At 44.8% G+C, this 25364-nt stretch overlaps 1 protein-coding gene and 1 long non-coding RNA gene across 2 annotated transcripts in view; one reads left to right on the top strand and one right to left on the bottom strand.

Annotated features, from left to right (window-relative positions):
- The window catches only part of ZFAND3 (zinc finger AN1-type containing 3), a 334693-nt gene that overhangs the window by 200833 nt on the left and 108496 nt on the right, over positions 1 to 25364 (top strand). The gene's annotated exons all lie outside the window — the stretch shown is intronic.
- LOC142761445 (uncharacterized) lies at positions 12161 to 13559 on the bottom strand. Its single transcript, XR_012883647.1, has 2 exons — positions 13361 to 13559; positions 12161 to 12390 (listed from the first exon to the last, which is right to left on the bottom strand). It is a non-coding gene; the product is annotated as an uncharacterized LOC142761445 (long non-coding RNA).

Raw genomic sequence — 25364 nt, 5'->3', positions numbered from 1 at the left:
CTATAATACTGCTCCTATATACAAGAATAGAACTACTATAATAGTGCCTCCTATATACAAGAATAAAACTACTATAATACTGCCCCTATATACAAGAATATAACTACTATAATACTGCCCCCTATATACAAGAATAGAACTTCTATAATACTGCCTCCTATATACAAGAATATAACGACTATAATACTGCCCCCTATATACAAGAATATAACTACTATAATACTGCCCCTATATACAAGAATATAACTACTATAATACTGCTCCTATATACAAGAATATAACTACTATAATACTGCCTCCGATATACAAGAATATAACTACTATAATACTGCCCCCTATATACAATAATATAACTACTATAATACTGCTCCCTATATACAAGAATATAACTACTATAATACTTCTCCTATATACAAGAATGTACCTACTATAATACTGCCCCTATATACAAGAATATAACTACTATAATACTGCCCCTATATACAAGAATATAACTACTATAATACTGCCCCTATATACAAGAATATAACTACTATAATACTGCCCCCTATATACAAGAATATAACTAATATAATACTGCCCCCTATATACAAGAATATAACTACTATAATACTGCCCCTATATACAAGAATATAACTACTATAATACTGCTCCCTATATACAAGAATATAACTACTATAATGCTGCTCCTATATACAAGAATATAACTACTATAATACTGCTCCTATATACAATAAGGGTATGTTCACACGGCCTATTTACGGACGTAATTCGGGCGTTTTTGCCCCGATTTACGTCTGAAAATAGCGCCTCAATAGCGCTGACAAACATCTGCCCATTGAAAGCAATGGGCAGACGTTTGTCTGTTCACACGAGGCGTATATTTACGCGCCGCTGTCAAATGACGGCGCGTAAATAGACGACCGCGTAGAAGAAGTGACCTGTCACTTCTTTGGCCGTAATTGGAGCCGCTATTCATTGACTCCAATGAATAGCAGCGCTAATTACGGCCGTAATTGACGCGGCGTTCAAGCGCCTGCACATGCCGGTACGGCTGAATTTACGGGGATGTTTTCAGGCTGAAACATCCCCGTAATTTCAGCCGTTACGGACCCCCGCCGTGTGAACATACCCTAATATAACTACTATAATACTGCCTCCTATATACAAGAATATCACTACTATAATACTGCCCCTATATACAAGAATATAACTACTATAATACTGCTCCTATATACAAGAATATAACTACTATAATACTGCTCCTATATACAAGAATATAACTACTATAATACTGCCCCCTATATACAAGAATATAACTACTATAATACTGCCCCTATATACAAGAATATAACTACTATAATACTGCTCCTATATACAAGAATATAACTACTATAATACTGCCCCTATATACAAGAATATAACTACTATAATACTGCTCCTATATACAAGAATATAACTACTATAATACTGCTCCCTATATACAAGAATATAACTACTATAATACTGCCCCTATATACAAGAATATAACTACTATAATACTTCCCCTATATACAAGAATATAACTACTATAATACTGCCTCTTATATACAAGAATATCACTACTATAATACTGCTCCCTATATACAAGAATATAACTACTATAATACTGCCCCCTATATACAAGAATATAACTACTATAATACTGCTCCTATATACAAGAATATAACTACTATAATACTGCCCCCTATATACAGGAATATAACTACTATAATACTGCCCCTATATACAAGAATATAACTACTATAATACTGCCCGATATATACAAGAATATAACTATTATAATACTGCCCCATATATACAAGAATATAACTACTATAATACTGCCCCCTATATACAAGAATATAACTACTATAATACTGCCCCTATATACAAGAATATAACTACTATAATACTGCCGCTATATACAAGAATATAACTACTATAATACTGCCTCTATATACAAGAATATAACTACTATAATACTGCTCCTATATACAAGAATATAACTACTATAATACTGCCTCCTATATACAAGAATATAACTACTATAATACTGCTCCTATATACAAGAATATAACTACTATAATACTGCCTCTATATACAAGAATATAACTACTATAATACTGCTCCTATATACAAGAATATAACTACTATAATACTGCCCCCTATATACAAGAATATAACTACTATTATACTGCCCCTATATACAAGAATATAACTACTATAATACTGCCTCCTATATACAAGAATATAACTACTATAATACTGCCCCCTATATACAAGAATATAACTACTATAATACTGCTCCTATATACAAGAATATAATTACTATAATACTTTCCCTATATACAAGAATATAACTACTATAATACTGCCCCTATATACAAGAATATAACTAGTACAATACTGCCCCTATATACAAGAATATAACTACTATAATACTGTCCCCTATATACAAGAATATAACTACTATAATACTGCTCCTATGTACAAGAATATAACTACTATAATACTGCTCCTATATACAAGAATATAACTACTATAATACTGCCACCTATGTACAAGAATATAACTGCTATAATACTGCTCCTATATACAAGAATATAACTACTATAATACTGCTCCTATATACAAGAATATAACTACTATAATACTGTCCCTATATACAAGAATATAACTACTATAATACTGCCCCCTATATACAAGAATATAACTACTATAATACTGCTCCTATATACAAGAATATAACTACTATAATACTGCCCCCTATATACAAGAATATAACTACTATAATACTGGTCCTATATACAAGAATATAACTACTATAATACTGCCCCCTATATACAAGAATATAACTACTATAATACTGCTCCCTATATACAAGAATATAACTACTATAATACTGCCCCCTATATACAAGAATATAACTACTATAATACTGCCCCCTATATACAAGAATATAACTACTATAATACTGCCCCCTATATACAAGAATATAACTACTATAATACTGCCCCCTATATACAAGAATATAACTACTATAATACTGCTCCTATATACAAGAATATAACTACTATAATACTGCTTCTATATACAAGAATATAACTACTATGATACTGCCCCCTATATACAAGAATATAACTACTATAATACTGCCTCCTATATACAAGAATATAACGACTATAATACTGCCCCCTATATACAAGAATATAACTACTATAATACTGCCCCTATATACAGCGATATGCAGTTTGTCTAGAGCTCTTTATGGATTCGGTAAGGTCTAGTATTAACCCTCTCAGTAATGATCACATATTGAACACTATAGAATTACGATGTGGATTTGAGCTATTTCTCCGCTGATGTGACTTGGGTGACTGAAGTCGTTTTATTACTTTTTCTATATACTTTTTGCTAAGTGGCACTTAAGAAGAATATTTAAGATGTCAATGATACAACTATTATGATTATCCCATTATCCTATTAATTAGTCGGCTTATCTTTAAACAGCGGCTGCACTTAGACAAATGGATGGGGGAATGAGAAGCCATTTACAGCGCACTGACCTTCTCGGAGCCGTTATTGAAAACCTCACAACTTACACATATTACTTTTAGGACAGAGCGTCAGTTTCCCCCCTCCCTGTCAGCGCCAGGACGTCATGTGATTCTGAATACTTGGTCAATTGAATGATAGAAATAAGAGACTATATGAGAATGTGTTTATTCTCTGATGAATACAATTTCTATTACTGATGGACAGTTCTTCTATTTATGGGGTGTTTATATTTGTGCAACAAAGTTTTGAATCTTTCTAACTTTAGTAATAATCGTTTTGTGTCTACAGCCCCTATGCAGACCTATGGAGTTTCTATGGTTACAGACAATAGTGCGGGAGGGCTCCTGCTACAGCCAAATGCCTTACAGCCAGAGACAGGTCTGATCCCAGGTCTTTGAGAAAGTGAAGGGGGTGGCTGTTTTTTTTGGACACATATAGAAGAAAAGGAATACAGGAGTGTAGGATATGAAAGGGTTTGTACATGGTTAGAAAAACATGGCTGCTTTGTGCCCAACACAGCGCCACACCTATCCAAAGGTTGTGAGTCGTATTGCAGCTCAGCCCTATTGACTTCAAGGGGGCTGAGCTGCAATACCAGACACAACCTATGGATAGGTGTGGCGCTGTTTCCGGAAAAATAAGTGATGTTTTTCTAATCCTGTAAAGCCCCTTTAAGGGGGGAAGTGCTGGATTATTTTTCTTGTTTTTGTGTATTTTTTATGCTTCAGTGCCGGATTGTGATGTCAAGACGATAATCTACAGAATCCTTCAGGTCTGGACCTGGTCTTTAGATCTTCCATAAATAAGTCTGATATTGTTACTATGGTGGAATTAACAATGGTTTTATGTAAAGTTCTGTAACTTATATATACTGTATGTCTCAACCCCTCGCCATTTTCAAGATCTCAGTTTGCTATCACTGAATAGTAACATTCTTGTTTACATCTTCAGGTTGGAAAACTGTACTGACTTAATATTTCTCACAGCTGAGGGGTTGCTACAATTGTATCTAGTCTAGATAATCCTCTGTGACCTGAACATCCTGGACTCCAGACTGATACACTTTACTTGCACTGATACATTGTAACAAACTATCAGGACAGATGAGGGATTTTGTTCTGCTGCTAAGCTCATGGAGAATTGTCTGACCTCAGTCCTTCATGTTGATGTTGAGAGTTTTCCTCTTCTCTCTGATGTAACTCAGACACATTGGGAGTTTTCCTGCATGAACTGCGCGTGTGTCATCTTTATTGGGGTAAAGTCAAGGGTTTGATCAGACCAAATCAAGAACCTTCATGTCGTGTCTCCTCAGCCAAACACACGTCGACTGCAGAACCCAATGACAATCTAGGTGCAGATAACCGGACATGATCCTTATTCTCCATTCTTCTGCAGCACGCGCTACCTGCCACCCATCTCCACAATTACCATCAGCACCACCATCATCATCATCAATATCATCATGACCATCATCACCATTATCATCATCATCATCATCATCACCATCATCAATATCATCATGACATCATCATCATCACCACCATCATCAATATCATCATGACCATCATCATCATCACCACCATCAACATCACCATAATCAACATCAACATCAACATCACAACCGCCTACTCACATTTTTCCTGGGACTGCGTCTCCCTACAATTTTAACTTACATTACCCCAATAAAGATGGGAACATCGCTTCCTTTTTAACTAACAACTGGACTCAGCGCTGGATCATTTCTACTGTTTTTCCTAATACATACCGCCAGCCGTAGCGGGGATCCGAGCGGAGAGTCAGGAGACGCACTAAACTGGTGAGCTGGAGGTTTCCTCCCTTTACTATTTCAACATCAACATCATCATCATCACCACCATCAACATCACCATAATCAACATCCTCATCATCAACATTATCAACAACATCGTCAACATCATCATCACCATCATCATCAACATTATCGTCACCACCATCAACATCGTCAACATCATCATTAACACGACCATCAACATCATCATCACAATCATCATCACGATCATCATCACCATCATCATCAACATCATCATCACCATCATCACCATTATCAACATCATCATCACCATCATTATCACCATCATCATCACCATCATCATCAACATCAACCTCACCATCATCATCACCATCAACATCAACCTCACCATCATCATCAACCTCACCATCATCATCATCAACATCATCTCCATCATCGTCATCACCATCATCATCACCATCAACATCACCATCATCATCATCACCATCAACATCACCATCAACATCGCCATCATCATCAACATCATCATCAACATCATCATCATCATCACAACCATCATCAACATCATCATTATCGACATCACCATCATCAACATCATCATCACCATCACCATCATCACCACCAAAATTATCAACATCATCATCACCATCATCATCATCACCAGCATCTTCACCGTCGTCATCATCATCTTCAGCATCATCATCAACATCATCATCACCATCATCACCACCACCACCATCAACAACACCCTCATCATGACCATCATCAACATCATCATCAACCTCACCATCATCATCACCATTATCATCAACATCATCTCCACCATCATCATCACCATTATCATCATCATCTCCACCATCATCATCATCATCACCATCAACAAAATCAACATCATCATCAACATCATCACCATCATTATCAACATTGTCAACATCATCATCATCATAAACATCATTATCACCATCAACATCATCATCATCATCATCATCATCACCATCACCACCATTATCAGCATCATCATCACCATCATCAACCTCACCATCATCACCAGCTACTTCACCGTCATCAACATCATCGTCATCTTCAACATCATCATCATCATCATCACCACCACCACCATCATCATCAACATCATCTCCACCGTCATCAACATCATCTTCATCTTCAATATCAACATCATCATCACCCTCATCATCACCCTCATCAACATCATCATCACCACAATCATCCCCATCACTGGGATCATGGTGAACCCTAATGAGCAGGATGGGCCCAGGTCCGCGGATCACGCTTCACCCTGATGACTGCACCACTTCATTTTGAGCCTTCTGGTAGACGTCAGAGTGGCTCCAGACCAGTGGCGGACACAGACAGCTGAGGGCCCCAATGCAAGAACAGTATATGGGACCCTCGCTCTCCAATATCTCATCATAGATGGCCCCCTTACGTCTCTATAAAAATCCATCAGTAATGGTTAGCCACAAAATTCATTAAACAGACAGAAGGCGGTTGCTATAAGGTGACAGTGGCCTCTTACCTACAGGGCGCAGCGGCACAGGTTGTACCAATGTTATGCCCGCCCCTGCCCCAGACGTATATGTAACGAGGTTTCTGATCATCGGGAGATATATCTGGTACACTGTTACGATTCCAAGGCCTCGCTCTCTGGTGTGGTAAGAAGTAATATTGATAGTCCACCACCGGAGAACCCTTGTGGCCCCTTTCATATTAGAGTGATTATCGCTGACACGATGGAGATGGCAAATAGAAACTTTACTGAAGATGAACTTTCCAGGAGACGCAGAATTATTGGACGTTACACCTGCAGTAACAACTGTGTACAATGGCCGGCGGCGATGATGACCTTCCCCTTATTCCCCTCTGTTCACCTAGTAGGTCAGTTCTCACACCCCACCTGGAAACCTGACTCTAGCAGCCGCGGCTTCTGCCCCGCTTGGCAATAGACAGCTTTAGCCCTGTCTGGCAACCTGGCGCTGCATACACCTTCAGCTAAGCCGGGTGGTCGTCTATCACGGTCACTCCACCCATTGTTAGGAAAACAGGTCTTCGTTGGTTCTCAGGAGAGGACAAGTCTTTACTGCTCACAAACATGGAGCCAGAACACAGCCCCACCCCCTCCCCTACCCGAGATGTGCGACTACGAGGTCAAGCTGCACATGTCGGATGTTTCAGCACTAGAGGAGAACAGACCTTTTACAAAATGCTGCCCGGGAATAACACTGCCCGGGGTCCAGAAAACCTAAAGTGCAGCATGTCCCCAGCAGCGTAGACAGCCCGGGCCTGGCGGGATCCCACATAACTCTGACGGCAGGGCCATACAATGGGGTACGCAGCCTACACTGTCTCTTCTCTCACTACTGCTTGATCCCAGCCAGCACCATGTGGAGCCGATCCTAATCCTGACCGTGGCCTTTGTGCTTCCGCCAGTCCAAAAACGATGTCCCCCGCTCCAGCCGACAACTCTGCGCTGCCCGGAGTAACTCTGAGTGTGCCACACTGAGAACCCCACACAACCCAGCCTAGAGTCCGTCACTAACCCCAAACAACCCAGCCTAGAGTCCGTCACTAACCCCATACAACCCAGCCTAGAGTCCGTCACTAAACCCACACAACCCAGCCTAGAGTCCATCACTAACCTCACACAACCCAGCCTAGAGTCCGTCACTAACCCCATACAACCCAGCCTAGAGTCCGTCACTAACCCCACACAACCCAGCCTAGAGTCCGTCACTTACCTCACACAACCCAGCCTAGAGTCCGTCACTAAACCCACACAACCCAGCCTAGAGTCCATCACTAACCTCACACAACCCAGCCTAGAGTCCGTCACTAACCCCATACAACCCAGCCTAGAGTCCGTCACTAACCCCACACAACCCAGCCTAGAGTCCGTCACTAACCTCACACAACCCAGCCTAGAGTCCGTCACTAACCCCACACAACCCAGCCTAGAGTCCGTCACTTACCTCACACAACCCAGCCTAGAGTCCGTCACTAACCCCACACAACCCAGCCTAGAGTCCGTCACTAACTCCACACAACCCAGCCTAGAGTCCGTCACTAACCCCACACAACCCAGCCTAGAGTCCGTCACTAACCCCACACAACCCAGCGTAGAGTCCGTCACTAACCCCACACAACCCAGCCTAGAGTCCGTCACTAACCCCACACAACCCAGCCTAGAGTCCGTCACTAACCCCACACAACCCAGCCTAGAGTCCGTCACTAACTCCACACAACCCAGCCTAGAGTCCGTCACTAACCCCACACAACCCAGCCTAGAGTCCGTCACTAACTCCACACAACCCAGCCTAGAGTCCGTCACTAACCCCACACAACCCAGCCAAGAGTCCATCTCTAACCCCACACAACCCAGCCTAGAGTCCGTCACTTACCTCACACAACCCAGCCTAGAGTCCGTCACTAACCTCACACAACCCAGCCTATAGTCCGTCACTAACGCCACACAACCCAGCCTAGAGTCCGTCACTAACCCCACACAACCCAGCCTAGAGTCCGTCACTAACCCCACACTCACCCGGCATCACTATTCCCCCTCTGTATCTGGCAGGACAGGCCCAGGGATCACACTGCACCATGATAAACAGGACGGTCCTGGGGATCACACTGCACCATGATAAACAGGATGGTCCCAGCGATAACGCTGCATCTTGATGAACAGGACGGGCCCAGGGATCACATTGCACCCTGATGAACAGGATGGTCCCAGGGGATCACGCTGCACCCTGATGAACGGGACGGGCCCAGGGATCACACTGCACCCTGATAAACAGGTCAAGCCCAGGGATCATGGTGCACCCTGATGAACAGGACAGTCCCGGGGATAACGCTGGACCCTGATGAACGGGCCGGGCCCAGGGATCACGCTGCACCCTGATAAACAGGACGGGCCCAGGGATCATGGTGTACCCTGATGAACAGGACAGTCCTGGGGAACAATGCTGGACCCTGATGAACAGGACAGTCCTGGGGATAATGCTGGACCCTGATGAACAGGACAGTCCTGGGGATAATGCTGGACCCTGATGAACAGGTCGGTACCGGAATCACATTTTTAGAGTTACTAAACTTGAAACGGCTCAACCCCAAATATTTAAAGGTCCAGAGTCCATAATCTTTTGATTCTTGTGACTCCCAGATCCCGAGTTGTTTGTTTTATCATTTTTGCTGCGCTAGAAATAGATCTGATTGTTTCTTCTTTTTTTTTCAGAGTCTAAGAAAAACCTGCTGAGCCGAAGATGCAGGAAAACAGATGGAGCCGAAGACGAGGAGCGCGGCAAAGAAAGATTGTGGGAGAACGACCTTCCCTCCGCAGTCCTCACATGGGATTAAAGGAGAATCCTAAAAAGTCTTTATCTTATAGGAGAACTTCCCTGCCCCCGAATAGGACAGGATGCATCGGCCGCTGTGCTTGACTTGGGGGGCGACTCTCGCTGATCCTCAGATTCTCCTTGGGTTCTACATGGAGGAAGGAATCCTCTCTGTCTCTGCCGTGTAGGCTTGTATCCTGCGGTTCACTGTGCATTTAAGGGCGGGTTCACACATGGCGGAATTGCACTTAAATTCCGCTGCGGACACTCCGCAGCGTTAATCCGCAGCGGAGCCGTTTCTACATTGACTTTCACTTTAATTTCGCAGTGTTCGTTTACACGATGCGTACAATTCCGCTGCGGAGCATAGGCTGCGGAGCGGAATTTGGTGTCCGCAGCATGCTCTGTCTGTTGCGGAGCAGTGGCGGACTCATGGCGGAATTTCTCCATTGACTTCAATGGAGATTCAAAGTTCCGCAATGAAGTCCGCAGCTGTCATGCACATGTCATGTGTGCTGCGGATGCGTCTTGCTTTTTTTACTTGACATTTCTTCATTCTGGCTGGACCTATGTATTTCTAGGTCTACAGCCAGACTGAGGAAGTCAATGGGGCTCCCGTAATGACGGGAGCGTTGCTAGGAGACGTCTGTAAATAGTCACTGTCCAGGGTGCTGAAAGAGTTAAGCGATCGGCAGTAACTGTTTCTGCACCCGGGACAGTGACTACCGATCTCAATATACATGTATCTGTAAAAAAAAATGAAGTTCGTACTTACCGAGAACTCCCTGTTTCTGTCTCCAGTCCGGCCTCCCAGGATGACGTTTCAGAGTAAGTGACGGCTGCAGCCAATCACAGGCCAAGCACAGGCTGCAGCGGTCACATGGACTGGAGCGTCATCCAGGGAGGTCGGGCTGGATGCCGAAGGAGGGACGCGTCATAAAGACAACGGGCGGTAAGTATGAATTTCTTTTACTTTCACTAGGGAAAGTGCTGTCCCTTCTCTCTATCCTGCACTGATAGGGAGAAGGGAAGCACTTTTCCCGCAGTCTGCAGCAGCTAGTCCGCATCAATGTACTGCACATTTTGTGCAGATCCGCTGCAGAATCTGCAACGCAGATTCTGTGCGGCATCGATGCGGACAGTTGCGGAGGAATTCCGCCATGTGTGGTCATGCCCTAAAGGGCCAGTGCGCAGGAAATCCTCAAGTATTACACACTACTCCTATAAACCCTCCTGATCAATCCGTTCCTCTGACATTTGCTATTCCGGCTGAGTTCTGTTGTTGTGAACGGTCCGGCTGTTTCCTGATCTTGCTATTGATCGCCGTCTGGGACCAAACCATTCGAGCCCTGATCCGAGCCGGACTAATCCCAGTGTCAGGCTATGTTCACACGCAAACGCAAAAACGGCTGAAAATACGGAGCCTCTGATTTTCAGGTGTTTTTGAAGTTTCTTTTAATTTGGAGCTTCTTTTCAGGCGTTTTTTGAAGCGTTCTTCATAGTGTTCAATGGAAAATCAACTCCAAAAACGCCTCAAGAAGTGACTGCTACTTCTTTTTACGGAGCGTCTTTTTACGCTCCGTTTTTTAAATCAGCGGCGTAAAAAGACACCCCGTATGAACTAAATGCTGTTTTTCCCATTGATTTCAATGGACAGACGTTTGTAGGCGTTCAGCTTCCGTTTTTTCAAGCGTTTTTCGAGGTGTAAACACCCGAAATACGCCTGAAAACACTGCGTGTGAACATGCAGTGAGCAAAAACGTCTCAAAATAAGGGAAAACGGCTCCTGATTTTCAGACGTTTTTTAAGCCACTCGCAATTTTCGCTGCGCTTTTCACCCACGGCCATTGAGCGCCGCGGGCATAAAACTCAGCGAAATACACTTTCTCTGCCTCCCATTTTCGTGGGAAAAAGACGCCTCCGCCTCCCCTTGAAATCAATGGGAGGCATTTTCGGGCCGTTCTTGGCGAGTTTTGTGGCGCGGTTTCCGCGTCAAAAAACAAATCAAAAATCTCTGTGTGAACCCAGCCAAGATGGCACTGAACAAATGAACGAGGTGAAGGTAAGAAGGTCAAAAAGGAGCATATATACCCGAAAACTGTGTTCCCCTACAGTAATAATCATGAGCAGAGCCAAAATCAGTCAGTAAAATGTGTCAATGCAGCTTTGGATGTGACTGTAGTATAAGAAATGTGAATGCAGCTCTGGATGTGACAGGAGAATCAGAATTGTGGAAACAGCTCTGGATGTGACAGGAGAATCAGAATTGTGGATGCAGCTCTGGATGTGACTGGAGTGTAAATTGTGACAACTATAAATGAGTTAGGTATTAACATCATCCACCTCTAGCAGTTTCATACTAAACACTGTTCTCCCTGATAAAGGAACGATCACCGGGTCCGGTCCGTGATTCTTATAGAAGTGAAATGTTTACGAAAGATCTTTGTGGTTTCTTTTTATTGCGGCTTCAAACATTCGCCGCCGGTGTTCCGGCAGATTTTCTTGTCTCCAGAACTCCACATCTGAATCAATGTTTCACTTGCACTTCACACACTTTGATCTACTTAAAAGCGTCGATACATCTTTAATCGCGCGTTTCTGCTTTTTTCTTTCCCACCTGGAAAATTTCGCCTTTTTCTTTTGAGATCAAATTGTCTTCAATTAATTTTCCTGTGGAAAGAAAAGTCATTGGGCTTAATGTGAGACGAGGAAAGGTGAGGAGCCGCGAGGGGCCAATATCTCAGCAAATACTTTACTCCAGTCACAGCCAAAGCTGCTTCACGATTCTTCAGGTTTCCTCTTGGTTCTCAAATAACAAACGATCCCATACCTACATGTCAACTAATGTTATAATATCATACAGGGAAACACGATCCAATAAATACTAATCATAAATGTCAAACCACATAAATGGATCTCAATGATTTGTATAAAAAACAATAAAACGTATCGGAGCAGGGAATCCCCAAAAAGGGACAAAAATTCACAAAAGTTCAAGTAAAAATAATGAAAAACCAGAAGATCAAAATAATTGCACAGCTTTCATTATTAACCATGAGACCGGAGCCACCACAATACCGAAGCAGCAAACAAAAACAGCCAAACACGCGTTTCGCCTTTACCCGGCCTCGCCCAGAGGAAATATCTGATTAAGGGAGGATTTACACGAGCGTGTGCGTTTTGCGAGCGCAAAAGACACTTAACAGCTCCGTGTGTCATCACCATATGATGCGTGGCTGCCATCATTATGACACTCTGTTTGTATGTTTGTAGCACGTGGTGCTTTTCTGTTTTCATTCATACTTTTTACTGCTGTTGCGCGAATCACGCGCGTCCCATGGAAGTGCTTCCGTGTGGTGTGCGTGATTTTCACGCACCCATTGACTTCAATGGATGCGTGATGTGCGCACAACGCACAAATATAGGACATGTCGTGCGTTTCACGCTGCGTGAAAATCACGGACTGTCTGCACGGCCCCATAGACTAACATAGGTCCGTGCGAGACGCGTGAAAATCACACGCGTTGCACGGACGTATATCACGTTCGTGTAAATCCACCCTAAAAGTGTCAGGGGTCTATAAAGTAGTAGAGATTAATACGAGATGTTTATATACACCTGCATGATTGTGAGGTATTACCTGGGTGATATCGTTCTCATGCTGCATCAATGCTGGTACCTGTGACTGATCGAACCATGCACCGTCCTTCACATACATGGCAGGATCCCAGTGCAGGACAAATAGGGGAAAGCTGTGGTGGCACCCGGCCTGAGACAGCCCAGAACAACTAACTGAAAAGGCTGCCATGACAGCCATCAGCACCCTGCAATCGCATCGCGGGAGGGGGGGATGGGCTGACAGAGGGGCAGTTGCCCTTCTTCTAATGGCTTAGATGCCGCAGTTGCTATTAACTGGTTACTATGGGGCAGTGTTGGTGTTACTACTATGGGGCAGTGTTGTTGTCACTATTATGGTGCTGTGTTATGGGGCAGTGTTGTTGTCACTATTATGGTGCTGTGTTATGGGGCAGTGTTGTTGTTACTACTATGGGGCTGTGTTATGGGGCAGTGTTGTTGTTACTACTATGGGGCTGTGTTATGGTGCAGTGTTGGTGTTACTACTATGGGGCTGTGTTATGGGGCAGTGTTGGTATTACTACTATGGGGCTGTGTTATGGGGCAGTGTTGTTGTCACTATTATGGTGCTGTGTTATGGGGCAGTGTTGTTGTTACTACTATGGGGCTGTGTTATGGGGCAGTGTTGGTGTTACTATTATGGGGCTGTGTTATGGGGCAGTGTTGGTATTACTACTATGGGGCTGTGTTATGGGGCAGTGCTGCTGTTACTACTATGGGGCTGCATTATGGGGCAGTGTTAGTGTTGCTACTATGGGGCTGTGTTATGGGGCAGTGTTGCTGTTGCTACTATGGGGCTGTGTTATGGAGCAGTGTTGCTGTTACTACTATGGGGCTGTGTTATGGGGCAGTTTTGGTGTTACTACTATGGGGCTATGTTATGGGGGCAGTGTTGCTGTTACTACTATTGGGCTGCATTATGCCGCAGTGTTGGTGTTACTACTATGGGGCTGAGTTATGGGGCAGTGTTGCTGTTACTACTATGGGGCTGTGTTATGGGGCAGTGTTGGTGTTACTACTGTGGGGCTGTGTTATGGGGCACTGTTGGTGTTACTATTATGGTGCTGTGTTATGGGGCAGTGTTGCTGTTACTACTATGGGGCTGTGTTATGGGGCAGTGTTGGTGTTACTACTATGGTGCTGTGTTATGGGGCAGTGTTGCGGTTACTACTATGGGGCTGTGTTGTAGGGCAATGTTGCTGTTACTACGATGGGGCTGTGTTATGAGGGCAGTGTTGCTGTTACTACTGTGGGGCTGCATTATGGGGCAGTGTTGGTGTTACTACTATGGGGCTGTGTTATGGGACAGTGTTGGTGTTACTACTCTGGGGATGTGTTATGGGGCAGTGTTGCTGTTACTACTATGGGGCTATGTTATGGGGCAGTGTTGCTGTTACCACTATGGGGCTGTGTTATGAGGGCAGTGTTGCTGTTACTACTATGGGGCTGTGTTATGGGGCAGTGTTGGTGTTACTACTGTGGGGCTGTGTTATGGGGCACTGTTGGTGTTACTATTATGGTGCTGTGTTATGGGGCAGTGTTGCTGTTACTACTATGGGGCTGTGTTATGGGGCAGTGTTGGTGTTACTACTGTGGGGCTGTGTTATGGGGCAGTGTTGGTGTTACTACTATGGTGCTGTGTTATGGGGCAGTGTTGCGGTTACTACTATGGGGCTGTGTTATGGGGCAGTGTTAGTGTTACTACTATGGGGCTGTGTTATGGGGCAGTGTTGCTGTTACTACTATGGGGCTGTGTTATGGGGCAGTGTTGGTGTTACTACTGTGGGGCTGTGTTATGGGGCAGTGTTGGTGTTACTACTATGGGGCTGTGTTATGGGGCAGTGTTAGTGTTACTACTATGGGGCTGTGTTATGGGGCAGTGTTGCTGTTACTACTATGGGGCTGCGTTATGGGGCAGTTTTGGTGTTACTATTATGGGGCTGTGTTATGGGGCAGTGTTCCTGTCACTACTATGAGGATACGTTGTGGGGCAGTGGTGCTGTCACTACTATGGGAATGTGTTATGGGGCATTGTGGCTGTTACTACTATGGGGCTGTGTTATGGAGCAGTGTTGCTATTACTACTATAGTGCTGTGTTATGGGGCAGTATTGCTGTTACTACTATGGGGCTGTGTTATGGAGCAGTGTTGCTGTTACTACTATGGAGCTGTGTTATGGGGCAGTGTTGCTGTTACTATTATGGGGCTGTGTTATGGGGCAGTGTTGCTGTTACTACTATGGGGCTGTGGTATGGGGCAGTCTTGTTATTACTACTATGGGGCTGTGTTATGGGGCAGTGTTGCTGTTACTACTATGGGGCTGTGTTATGGGGCAGTGTTGCTGTTACTACTATGGGGCTGCATTATGGGGCAGTGTTAGTGTTGCTACTATGGGGCTGTGTTATGGGGCAGTGTTGCTGTTGCTACTATGGGGCTGTGTTATGGAGCAGTGTTGCTGTTACTACTATGGGGCTGTGTTATGGGGCAGTTTTGGTGTTACTACTATGGGGCTATGTTATGGGGGCAGTGTTGCTGTTACTACTATTGGGCTGCATTATGCCGCAGTGTTGGTGTTACTACTATGGGGCTGAGTTATGGGGCAGTGTTGCTGTTACTACTATGGGGCTGTGTTATGGGGCAGTGTTGGTGTTACTACTGTGGGGCTGTGTTATGGGGCACTGTTGGTGTTACTATTATGGTGCTGTGTTATGGGGCAGTGTTGCTGTTACTACTATGGGGCTGTGTTATGGGGCAGTGTTGGTGTTACTACTATGGTGCTGTGTTATGGGGCAGTGTTGCGGTTACTACTATGGGGCTGTGTTGTAGGGCAATGTTGCTGTTACTACGATGGGGCTGTGTTATGAGGGCAGTGTTGCTGTTACTACTGTGGGGCTGCATTATGGGGCAGTGTTGGTGTTACTACTATGGGGCTGTGTTATGGGACAGTGTTGGTGTTACTACTCTGGGGATGTGTTATGGGGCAGTGTTGCTGTTACTACTATGGGGCTATGTTATGGGGCAGTGTTGCTGTTACCACTATGGGGCTGTGTTATGAGGGCAGTGTTGCTGTTACTACTATGGGGCTGTGTTATGGGGCAGTGTTGGTGTTACTACTGTGGGGCTGTGTTATGGGGCACTGTTGGTGTTACTATTATGGTGCTGTGTTATGGGGCAGTGTTGCTGTTACTACTATGGGGCTGTGTTATGGGGCAGTGTTGGTGTTACTACTGTGGGGCTGTGTTATGGGGCAGTGTTGGTGTTACTACTATGGTGCTGTGTTATGGGGCAGTGTTGCGGTTACTACTATGGGGCTGTGTTATGGGGCAGTGTTAGTGTTACTACTATGGGGCTGTGTTATGGGGCAGTGTTGCTGTTACTACTATGGGGCTGTGTTATGGGGCAGTGTTGGTGTTACTACTGTGGGGCTGTGTTATGGGGCAGTGTTGGTGTTACTACTATGGGGCTGTGTTATGGGGCAGTGTTAGTCTTACTACTATGGGGCTGTGTTATGGGGCAGTGTTGCTGTTACTACTATGGGGCTGCGTTATGGGGCAGTTTTGGTGTTACTATTATGGGGCTGTGTTATGGGGCAGTGTTCCTGTCACTACTATGAGGATACGTTGTGGGGCAGTGGTGCTGTCACTACTATGGGAATGTGTTATGGGGCATTGTGGCTGTTACTACTATGGGGCTGTGTTATGGAGCAGTGTTGCTATTACTACTATAGTGCTGTGTTATGGGGCAGTATTGCTGTTACTACTATGGGGCTGTGTTATGGAGCAGTGTTGCTGTTACTACTATGGAGCTGTGTTATGGGGCAGTGTTGCTGTTACTATTATGGGGCTGTGTTATGGGGCAGTGTTGCTGTTACTACTATGGGGCTGTGGTATGGGGCAGTGTTGCTGTTACTACTATGGGGCTGTTTTATGTGGCAGCTTTGTTGTTACTACTATGGGGCTGTGTTATGGGGAAGTGTTGCTATTATTACTATGGGGCTGTGTTATGGGGCATTGTTTCTGTTACTACTGTGGGTCTGTGTTATGGGGCAGTGTTGCTGTCACTGTTATGGGGCTGTGTTATGGGGGGCAGTTTTCCTGTTACTACTATGGGGCTGTGTTATGGGGCCAGTGGTGCTGTCACTACTATGGGAATGTGTTATGGGGCATTGTGGCTGTTACTACTATGGGGCTGTGTTATGGAGCAGTGTTGCTATTACTACTATAGTGCTGTGTTATGAGGCAGTATTGCTGTTACTACTATGGGGCTGTGTTATGGAGCAGTGTTGCTGTTACTACTATGGAGCTGTGTTATGGGGCAGTGTTGCTGTTACTACTATGGGGCTGTGTTATGGGGCAGTGTTGCTGTTACTACTATGGGGCTGTGTTATGGGGAAGTGTTGCTATTATTACTATGGGGCTGTGTTATGGGGCATTGTTTCTGTTACTACTGTGGGTCTGTGTTATGGGGCAGTGTTGCTGTCACTGTTATGGGGCTGTGTTATGGGGGGCAGTTTTCCTGTTACTACTATGGGGCTGTGTTATGGGGCCAGTGTTGTTGTTACTACTATGGGGCTGTGTTATGGGGGCAGTGTTGCTCTCACTACTATGGGGCGGTGTTATTAGACAGTGTTGCTGTTAATACTGTATTGGTGTGTTATGGGGCAGTGTTGCTCTCACTACTATGCGGCGGTGTTATTAGACAGTGTTGCTGTTACTACTTTAGTGGTGCGTTATGGGCCAGTGTTGTTTTTACTACTATACGGCTGTTTTTGGGCAGTGTTGGTGCTACTACTATGGGCTGTGTAATGGGGCAGTGTTGCTGTCACTATTATGGGGCTGTGTAATGGGGGCCGTGTTCCTGTTACAACTATGGTGCTGTGTTATGGGGCCAGTGTTGTTGTTACTACTATGGGGCTGTGTTATGGGGCAGTGTTGCTGTTACTACTATGCTGCTGTGTTATGGGGCAGTGTTGCTGTTACTACTATGGGGCTGTGTTATGGTGCAGTCTTGTTGTTACTACTGTGGGGCTGTTTTATGGGGCAGTGTTGTTGTTACTACTATGTATTATGGGGCAGTGTTGTTGTTACTACTATGGGGCTGTGTTATGGTGCAGTCTTGTTATTACTACTATGGGGCTGTTTTATGGGGCAGTGTTGTTGTTACTACTATGGGGCTGTGTTATGGGGCAGTTTTTGTGTTCTTACTATGGGGCTGTGTTATGGGGCAGTGTTGTTGTCACTATTATGGTGCTGTGTTAAGGGGCCAGTGTTGCTGTTAGTACTATGGGGCTGTGTTATGGGGCAGTGTTGTTGTTATGACTATGGTGCTGTGTTATGGTGCAGTCTTGTTGTTACTACTATGGGGCTATGTTATGGGGCAGTGTTATTACTACTATGGGGCAGTGTTTCTGTTAATACTATGGGGCTGTGTTATGGGGAAGTGTTGCTATTATTACTATGGGGCTGTCTTATGGGGCAGTGTTGCTGTTACTACTGTGGGGCTGTGTTATGGGGCAGTGTTGCTGTTACTACTGTGGGGCTGTGTTATGGGGCAATGCTGCTGTTATGGGGCTGTGTTATGGTGCAGTGTTGTTGTTATTTCTATGGGACTGTGTTATGGGGCAGTGTTACTGTTACTACTATAGGGCTGTGTAACGGGGTAGAGTTGGTGTCACTACTATGGGGCTGTGTTATGGGGCTGTGTTATGGGGTAGTGTTGCTTTTACTACAATGGGACTGTGTTATGGGGCAGTGTGTGTGTCACTACTATGGGGCTGTGTTATTGGGCAGTGTTGGTGTCGCTACTATGGTGCTGTTTTATGGGGTAGTGTTGTAGTTACACCTATGGGACTGTATTATGGGGCCAGTTTTACTGTCTCTGTCCTGTGCTGACAGTTCCGGAAAAAAATAAAATGTGAATGCAGTTATGAATGTGACTAGAGTACAAGACACGATGTAGTGTTAGAACTGTTAATGCAGCTTTAGTTGTTACTAGAGAATAAGAAATTATGTAATAGCAGAATTGTGAATGCAGCTCTGGATGGAATGAAGTATAAAACATGATGTAGCATTGTGAGTAGAGTATAACACATGACAGAGGCATAACCTGAAGCCCTAAGCAAAATCTGTAACGCGGCCCCCACCTATCATGATTTGCCCGTTATAAAACTAGTATCTTCTGACGCGGCAAAGGAACTTTTGGTCACCGGGACCCGTGTGTAACTGCTACCCCTGAACCCACTATAGCTGTGACATGATGTAAAAGCTGAATTGTAAGTACAGCTCTGGAGGTGGCTGGAGTATAGTTCATGATTTATTGTAAAACTGAAGATCTTCCCTGCAGAAGGTGAATAATCCAGCCGGCTTCAGCTCAGAGTATCTACGTTTAGCAGGACGCTGTTCTACTGGGATTCTTTGCGCCGTTTTCGTTAGTGCAGCGAACGTGACCTGCGATTTTACTGCTCGCTGTTTTTCCGTGCGGTTGAATAACAGATCTCTCCACTTACTGTAAGCAGTTTTGACAGACAACCGGTATCAAAGCAATAAATGATTTCCCCAGGACCAAATATATTAAAAGCTGCGCGTTTCGCTGTTGTTATAACATGATATAAATGTCACTCCTAACAGACGCCCGAGGCGTTATTTATACAGGTGAGCGCTCTCCTCACCGCAAAGTGCTGGAGGGAGCAAGACAGCGCAGAGCGGCGAGGAGCACGCAGCGCCAAATTAATATCACGTTCTGTGTCTGTATGACGGCTTTTAATAATAAGGTAATGGAGTCGGGATCTTCTCATCTCTACGATTCTATTTGAGATCCATTTTTAACCACTGTGGACAATTAACGGGGGGATCCGGCAAGTCGATGGTTAATGACGACCGCCAACATTCAGCGCAAGAAGCAAATTATTCATCACCGCCATCTTCAGTCTCAGGCGTTTTGCAGAAGATGCGGCAGCAGATTCTCTCGTCAGGTCCTAAATGTTATTGGGGCTTCTCTGGGACTTTGACGCTGATCCGTGGGGTCCGGCCGTGAAGCGGAGCGCCTGATCATATTGACTGGAGTCGCCCTTCTTAGCAAATTTCCCCCAAAGTTGCAGAACGTTCCATTATACAATGACGCGCTTCGACTCGCGGCGGAGGGATGGCGTCCTCATGTCCGTGCCCCTCATGTGCATTATGGCTTTGGGAGGGGAGATCCTTCAGGTTTAGGACCCGCTATAGATCCCGCCGCTGACCGTGCTGTGTACGCCATTGCGTGGAGTTCATTTCTATTGACAACCGGTCACTTACGTGATTTGTTGCGCTGACGTTGACATGCGGCCGTTGCACTAATCACACCGCAGGGGCCCCGGGGACTATTATCTACAATGTGAGGCATTTTCTGGGGCTTCTCCGAGCTCATCCCCCGCACTTTCTCATCTCGTCCAATCCTCTGAGGAGTTCTGCTCTATTAGGGAAATGTCAGGCCTCAGTTGTTAATGAGATTGCGATCTATAATGGGGGAGGGGACGCCGCCGGTTTAATAACGCCAATAATAGACTTTATACTGACCATCTGGAAGCCGTCTATCGCATTAACCCCTCCTGCCCTGTAAACCGCTGGAGCCCAGACTCGGAGGATGTGGATTGTGTCATACTTAGTATAAGGGTGTGTTCAGACATTGCGGTTGAGGTGCAGTTAAAACTGCATCCAAAAACCACATATACGTTTTTATTGCCAATTGGAGCATTTTTCTAAACGGTTGCGGTAAAAAAAACCTCTGGATACAAACTAAAGTATTAAAAAAGGGTCTCATCACAAACGACACCTATCGGAGAGGAGACGTTTAGGGTCAGTCCACCCGCACCCCACCAATGATCTGGTTGGGAGAAGCCGCGGCCGTTCCAATGTACTACATGGACGGCTCGAGACTGCAAGAACGGACGCCACTCTTAGGCCACATGCACACGTCGCGGAATTTGATGGGAAAATCTGCATCAAAACTGCAGGTAAACGCAGGTAATTCTGCAGGTAAAATCCGCACCTACTAGTGCGTTTTGTGATGCATTTTTTTTCGTTATGATGCAGAAACAGGTGCGTTTTTACGCTTCGGATTTTGGTGCGTTTTTATAATCTTCTCAGATACTATTCGCAGGCGGAAGCGCAAGATAAGTTGCCGCTGATCTTAAACTCCGCACCGCAGGTCAATTTACGCGTGGAAACATTCTGCAACGTAAAGAGGAGACTTTGTGATCTCATTTACTTTGCTGGTCCTGTATCCGCAGGAAAATACGTGCTGCAAATCCGCAGGTAATACGCATTGTGTGCATTCGGCCTTAGGGTCCATTCACACGTTGCTGCTGAAGTGCAGTTAGAACCGCATTGAAAAAACGCATCTGAAAACCACATTCGTTTTTACCCCAATTGAATGCAGTTTTTATGCAGTTGCTGTAAAAAAAAATGCAACCGCATAAAAAATGCAACAAATCGCGGTAAAACATATGCAGGTTTTTGATGCATTTTTTCAGTGCCCTTAGGATAAATTCACATGTAGCATAAACGCTGCAGTATTCAATACTAATCAATCCATGCACAGGGGGCGTAATGTAAGGCCGGGGGAAGGGGACAAGTCCCGGCGGGCCCCTCGTGCTGGGCAGATGGAGATTGATGAGGTTTTCTACAATTCAGCAAACAATTAACTCTGTCAAGGTAGAAAAACAAATCAAAGCCAGAAGAGTCCAGAGAAAAGGTAATATCCTCAAAAGGGTCCGAACCCGCTGCCCCCATAACAGTAGAATCTATTACCATGTCATCTGCTCAGAGTATGGACAGTGCAGGGCCTGCTGGGACATGTAGTACACACATCACTGGTCATGCCAGGGAATTCAGGGGGGCCACATTCTAGATGTTCTCAGTATTATTCTGTGATGCTCCAGAGGATAGAGGTGATAATACAACTATAACCCCAGAATGACCGGATTACCTGACACCCACCTAATCCTCATACTGATTACAGATTACTGGTTTTTTCTATATCTTGGTATAAACTTCACTACATGGATCTCTCTAAAGTTACATCTCCACAGCAACATGGCCTTTATATCCTGTATTATACTCCAGAGCTGCACTCACTATTCTGCTGGTGGTGTCACTGTGTACATACATTTCATTACTTATCCTGTACTGATCCTGAGTTATATCCTGTATTATACTCCAGAGCTGCACTCACTATTCTGCTGGTGGAGTCACTGTGTACATACATTACAGTACTTATCCTGTACTGATCCTGAGTTATATCCTGTATTATACTCCACAGCTGCACTCACTATTCTGCTGGTGGAGTCACTGTGTACATACATTACATTACTTATCCTGTACTGATCCTGAGTTATATCCTGTATTATACTCCAGAGCTGCACTCACTATTCTGCTGGTGGAGTCACTGTGTACATACATTACATTACTTATCCTGTACTGATCCTGAGTTATATCCTGTATTATACTCCAGAGCTGCACTCACTATTCTGCTGGTGGAGTCACTGTGTACATACATTACATTACTTCTCCTGTACTGATCCTGAGTTATATCCTGTATTATACTCCAGAGCTGCACTCACTATTCTGCTGGTGGAGTCACTGTGTATATACATTACATTACTTATCCTGAGTTTCCTTCCGCCAGCAGTGGTTGGAACCCCTAGAACATCACAGAATTACTTCTATGAAGAGACGTTTTGGGGGTTTATTCCCCCTGCTCCGTCCTCTCTGTAGCAGCGGCACTTGGCGGCTGTCAGCTCCTCTACGTTCCCAGTTTCTGGATATTTTCTCACTCAGGTATTTAAGGTTCCTAATTATTCTATACAATTTGGGCACAGATGTAAATTTGCATAATTAAAAGGGAAGCGCTTTGTTGTTTGCAGCTGATCAGGGGAAGGAGCAGCAATAACTGGAAACTTCAATCTGTGAAAAGATAAAGATTAAGAAGATCCTGAGAACAAAAAAAAAGAATTTCAATTAAAAATGAAAATGTAACAATCCTTGATGAAAGTAACGAGGGGTCATGTGATGGAATCATCCGATACAATGTGATAATCTGCGGGACGAGGAGGAGACGCTGTGATACTGGTGCAGCAGAGACGTGTGTGTCGTCCGGGGCGAGTACTCTTTACGGGTGTACGGCGGTTTTATCTGACAATTACACTTTATCCGTATGACATTTATATGTGACTCTCCTTTCGTATTGGTGACACTTACAGCGGACTCATAGCGCTGTGAACGTGGAGTCTGGGTCGGGGCACGCCCTCTCCACCCGCCGCTGATTGGCGGTTTTCTCCCTACGTTCACCTGTCCATGGGTTGTGTCTGGTATTGCAGCTCCATTGAAGCGATAGCGGCTCAGCTGTAATACCACACACAACCTGTGGACAGGGGTGGAGCTGTTCATGTAAAAAAACCGCCATGTCTTTCTATTCCTGGACAACCCCTTTAAGGCCTCATGAACAGGACGGTATTATGGCTCCTTACAGGTGGTAGAGTGTTATTCCATGTAGGTTTCTGTAGCTCGGCGCGGCGCCATACATATGTGCGGCGGTATTTTTGCACGCACTCTGTTTGCCATGGTATAAATGACATCATGCCGCGCCGCACAAACGCAGATTGTCCCATAGAGACTGAAAAAAACGCAATTTGGGATTGGGACGAGTCTCAGAGTCAAAGAATACGGAGGTCCGTCAAGTTACGTCTTGTCTTCTGTCGCATCTTTCCAAATCGTATCGAGGTAAGTTTATAATATCCGAACTCCCTGCAGATCCGGTGGATGGCACCACTGTGCGTGCAAAACTCTGAAGGGGACGCAGCTCTAAACCAGCCCTGCGGCCCCTGCATTCAGGATCGGTGGACGTCTGACCTCTGGGACCTCTCTCCTAGCAATGTGCCGTCACTTTAAAGATAGAAAAACCCGGACGCCTAGAGTTCCGCTTTTACAGCATTTAAAACGTTACATCATATGTTATCCTCTAGTCACATCCAAAGTTACATTACATCATATCTTTTCCTCTAGTCACCTCCAAAGTTACATTACATCATATCTTATCCTCTAGTCACATCCAAAGTTACATTACATTATATCTTATCCTCTAGTCACATCCAAAGTTACATTACATCATATCTTTTCCTCTAGTCACCTCCAAAGTTACATTACATCATATCTTATCCTCTAGTCACATCCAAAGTTACATTACATCATATCTTATCCTCTAGTCACATCCAAAGTTACATTACATCATATCTTATCCTCTAGTCACCTCCAAAGTTACATTACATCATATCTTATCCTCTAGTCACATCCAAAGTTACATTACATCATATCTTTTCCTCTAGTCACATCCAAAGTTACATTCGCAATTCTACAGGTTGGTACTAAACCCAAAGTGTCAAAGGGCTACATGACTGACATGACATCAGGGGTTTTATCATGATACCATTGATGCCCTTGGATTATGATTGGGCCTCGTCTGGGATGAGGAATCTATAGGATCACTTGTTCTTTACCCTTCACCTTTAACCCCCGCATGGCTGTTTGGTTTAGGGTGGAAGGAATCCCCATGTCTCCAAAGCTACAATTAATGAGGGACAGGCAGAGAAACCAGAAGCGCAGGTGGAGTGATAGATAAAGCAGCGGGTTGAGGCGGGTGGTGAATGATCGCCGGAGGGCATCAGGGATTGGTCAGTGCCAAGGTCAGGTACCAGTCAGGGAGATGATCAGGATAGCAAATGTCTGCAACTGGCACAAGAAGACAAGTGATTCCCGGATCCAGAAAATATAAGGAAAGACCCAAACAATCATTAGCCAGTGCACCGGGATTTATTGTGCGCTGCCCCTTTAAATCCATAGACGATCCCAGGAGCAGAGAAGTGGAGCGGCAGAGGATCAGAACCGGGTGTGGAGAGGGAGCAGAGAGAGGCAGCTGCCATGTTAGACATGATGCCGCTGATTATCACGGGGTCTCAGCAGAGGAAGGAAAGAAAACCA

Source organism: Rhinoderma darwinii, chromosome 4, assembly GCF_050947455.1.
Source record: "Rhinoderma darwinii isolate aRhiDar2 chromosome 4, aRhiDar2.hap1, whole genome shotgun sequence".
Lineage (NCBI taxonomy): Eukaryota > Metazoa > Chordata > Amphibia > Anura > Rhinodermatidae > Rhinoderma > Rhinoderma darwinii.
The sequence above is the reverse complement of the archived record's forward strand: the minus strand, read 5'-3'. Positions and strand labels throughout refer to the sequence as shown.